Source organism: Fukomys damarensis, unplaced genomic scaffold (genome assembly GCF_012274545.1).
Source record: "Fukomys damarensis isolate Sample0158 unplaced genomic scaffold, DMR_v1.0_HiC HiC_scaffold_14, whole genome shotgun sequence".
Classification (NCBI taxonomy): domain Eukaryota; kingdom Metazoa; phylum Chordata; class Mammalia; order Rodentia; family Bathyergidae; genus Fukomys; species Fukomys damarensis.
In genome coordinates, this window is record NW_022900926.1 from 37,519,564 (window position 1) to 37,524,090 (window position 4,527).

Sequence of the window (4,527 nt, forward strand, 5' to 3'; positions counted from 1 at the left end):
GGCTTGAGGCTTTGAGGAGATGCATGGAAAGACAGACAAGGTTTTGCTCTTGCTGGGAGCTCTCAGGCTTCCTTGATGGAGAGGATGTCCTTGGACCCAGCCCAGAGGTGGCAGCAATGGCTGGCATACCCAGGCATCCAAAAGACCTGGCCACATGGGTCGGGAGAGTGAACTGTGGGCACAGGGTCTGCACCAGCCTTAAACTGAGGCTTTGAGGAGATGCATGGAAAGACAGACAAGGTTTTGCTCTTGCTGGGAGCTCTCAGGCTTCCTTGATGGAGAGGATGTCCTTGGACCCAGCCCAGAGGTGGCAGCAATGGCTGGCATACCCAGGCATCCAAAAGACCTGGCCACATGGGTCGGGAGAGTGAACTGTGGGCACAGGGTCTGCACCAGCCTTAAACTGTGCCTTGGGGAATTTTGTGTGCCCTTGTGCAGGGGGCGGGAGACTCTGGTCTCAGCTCCGGGATTTGAGTGCCAGTACAGTTGAGTCTGCACCATTTCCACCCCTACAAAGATGCAGGACAGGGAGGGTGTCAGGGCCCACTAGGAGGAGCAGGAGGTTGGCTATATTTTTGTCCTCAGTGGAAGTGGACATGAAGAGGGTCAGCTGAAACTTCTGTCTCTTCCTTTTGGGTGGAGCCTACTTAAATGCAGTAGTTATAATTCAGCTTCTATTTAGTCCAGCAAGAATACTCCTGTGAATCTTAGCTCCTGCCAGATTCTTCAGGCCGGGCTTCAAGGAGGGATCCTGTGGCCATGTGATTATGTAAAGGTAGGTATGTTCTTACTTAGCTTTCCTCTTTTGTGGCCCTCTCCTTCCTTGCCTTTTAGGTACTTCTACAACTGGCCAACAGGAGGAGCAGGGATTGCAGCTGTGAGTACACATTAATGTGTGCTAGATTTGGTGTGGCCAGCACCCAAGGTTAGTTCCCATGAAAGCACAAGGAGCCTCCCTGAAAATTCATGCCAAGGGCTCACAACTGAGGTCCATGAACAGGATTTAGAGTTTCATGTTCACTTTCACCCCCATCCCCCCCATTAGATTAGGCAGAATCTAATGTTTCTGAGTTTAGTGTCCCATTGTTTTTTTTTTCAGATCCTCAAAGGCGTCCTCAAAAGCTGAGATCTACTGGCATGAACACCTGTGACACAGTTCTCACGAGTTCAGCAGCTGTTTTCTGAGAAAGCAAGGAGAACTGAAGCTGGGGCAGAGGGCCTCTTCCACTGCATGGGGTCTGAGTGGGGTCCATGAGAGGTGGCTCCATGAGAGCCTGAGCAAGTGCTTCACTCTAGACCTAAGATTGCTTATCTTAAAAAACAAAACAAAAACTGAGGTTGAACTGGTTTTGACTCCATAGGCTCCCTAGGAAGAAAAGTATGCACACTGCTGGCACATACTTTTAGCATTCATTGTATAGGCTACTTAAAAGGGCATGGGCATCTTATCTGTTAGGGTGGACTACAGTAAAATACAGAAAAGGCTGCTTTTATACATCTGTCTGATGTTTTGGGAGATAGTAAACTCATTGCCTGAGTGATCCCACAGTGAGCCACAGAGAGAAATACATCTAGGAGCTGGGCAGCAAGGTCAGTGGTGCAGGCCATTGAGGCTGGGCCATGTATGGCAGGTGTCGGCAAGAAGCAGTATTGATGTGTCTGCTCCATTCTCCAGGGTTCTGGCCACTGGTTGGTGGCAGCTGTCACAGCAAGACTCCTGGCATTGTGAAGTTAGGGTCAGGAGCTAGACCCTGTATACCAGTGGCCCAGGTAACTGACAGGAACTCAGGGTTCTAATAGCTACGGAGGTTGAATGGGGGACCTTGCATAGGGACCGGCACCACGGGGTAGGCCACAAGCAAAGGAAGAGTTCATGTTGGTGTTTGCAAACTTAATTTTTATCCCCAGAATGGAGCCTTGGACTTCACTATGCATACCCATAAACACTGCTTAAATCATCTCTTAAAAGTGTAAAAACTATCTATGGAAGTATTTTTTAGGCCTCTCTGAAGCCATTGTTGAATTTCTAGTGTCTCAGTTGAAAATATTGAATGCCTACCTCAGTTGTGACAGTGGACTGCTCATGACATCAGCCAGTTACCCTAGTATACCCATACCTACAGCACATAACCATACTCCAAGCTAAAGACATTAGCCCCTTTTTATCTTGAGGCAGGGTCATCTAGTTACCCAGGCTGGCCTCAAATTTATAATCCTCCTGCCTCAGCATCTTGAGTAACTAGAATTATAGGCATGTGCCATCTCGTCCAGCAGAAATAATGGTTCTGAAACAGATAAGTGATCTAGGTGTCCTAATGCTTGTGTTTTACAATTGACTATAGCTATTGCTGTGTTCTAGCATATTCCACAAAATTCCATTAAATTTTGAGTATTTTAATTCATCACTTTTCAGTATTGTGTCTCCTAAAGTCATTGCGTCACTTTCTTGTGTCGCTGCCAGCTGTAACTGTCACTGGCTGGTCATGCTGACCTAGCGGCCTGTGTAATAGTGCCAGTGACTTCAAACAGCAGTTAATGCTGTTTCTTTGTGCTTCCTTCCAGGCCAACCCACCAATCTTCTACTTTATAAGTGGCCAAAAGATCTCTAGTCATAGAGGTAACTTGGCCAGGGACAAGTGCTGCCAGCATTTGGATGCTGTTATCAGAATCAGAAAATGGAAGAGTGCTTTCAGGAACTGTAACTCTTCACTGTTTATGGGCTACAGGAGCACATACCATTCCCCAAGAGCATGCCTTTGGGCTTTGGCTTCCAGGGGAGACAGCGTGCCCTTCGTTGGCCTCTCAAGGAGCAGGCCGACTTGCCGCTTCCCAGGTTCCAGCTTCTGGGCCCCGCTGAACTGGCTCAGGGGACATAGAGAATAACAGTTCCTTGTCTGGTTCACATTTATATCAGTCTAAAAAACTTATTTTCTTGGCTCAGGTGTACCTAGATCTCTACTAGTTTTGGGGTGGCAGCTTACAAAGTCCAGCCCCTGCCGACTGACTTTTCCTTCTCTTTATCGTGATAGTCCCATCTGGCTTTGGACTCATGTTCTTGGAGTTGAAGCTCATTGGAGCTGGGTGGTATTAGGCCTGTGCCCCAGTTTCTCAGTACAGTAGACACAGATATGGAAGTTAGGGCAGTGCTTGCCTCATGGATTTTCATAAGTGTGTATAAGCTCTGACTGTTAGGAGGCTGCCTGGCCACCCCTGCCTCTCATCCTCATCCCAAAGTATCATTACTTCTGAAACAGCCTAAAAGGACATACATAGTCCATCAGCCCACCTAGAGAAGCTGACTCTAGATTCTGTATGTTACCACAGGCTCCAGCACAGCTTTTGAACTGCTTGGGTGCATAGGTGACATTCTTTTATCCAGCTGTTAGTTGGTTTTCCTCTTGAACTGTGCCCACAGATCAGATGACATCTCACCCCTAGCTCCCCAGTCCTTTCCTGGCACAGAACTGTTGGTCACAGCCACGATTTACATAGCCACATCCTCCTCGACACTCTAACTTGGAATAAGACAAGTATGTGCTTCCAGCACCTTAGGACTTAAATTGACCTCACAGGCAGAACTTGGTTCTCACTGAGGCCTTGGGGAATGCTCCTGTGGCCTGGCACTGTTTTGAAGGTGTCTCTGCAGTTTGTTGAGAGTACCTAAATATGGAGTGGTTCTGAGATGCTGGTGGAAGTTATGGCCAGCCTTACTCCCAAGTCTGATGAGATGTTTCTGCCATGCATCAAGTTTCCCTGACTGTATCCAGCAGCTGTCAGGTTGCTGCTGCTTCAGGGTTAGAAGGAGCTGGGGGGTCGGGGTGAGGTGCCATCCTGCTGTGACTTGGCAGGGGCTATCAGTTTACCCTCGTTTGCATATGCTCTGAGCTAATTTGGGGCCATAATCACAATCTGGCTGTGGACCCAGGTTCTCCCAGGAAAGCTTATTGTATGGAAAATCATCTTTGGAGAACTAAACAATTGATAATTATCTTTAAGTAATGCAGGAGCTGCTTACGTGAAACTTTTTAATTCGACAAGGATAGTGTAGGAATATTTTCATGCCTGTGCAATTAGAATATAAGTTGATGGTAAATATTCATTTTTAATCAACTAGTGCTATAGTGAAAAAATTGCAAAATAACTTAATGTCCAATATGTTCTATGACATCATTGTATAGCTGAAACTTTTACCTATTCATAATTAGGTTTGAATACTAAATTATATTTTAAATTTTAAAACAACTCTTTAAGGAGTGGCATTAACTGTAATCGAACAACAAAAAAAATGGATGAAACCTCTCTCCGCCCCCCATCCTTCTTGATTCCATAATGTGAGGCTAGCAAAACCGGATTGATCCGCGGTTTCTCTCCCACTATCTCAAAGGATTTTCTCCCCTACGTGCAGGGCACGACTGGCTCCCCCAGAGACCCGCTCCCCGCTTCTGATGGGAGGGCCCGCGGGATGGGGGGATGGGGGTAGAGTCGCTGGGCCTCCACCCCCGCCCTCGCCTCTGTCTGGCACTTCGT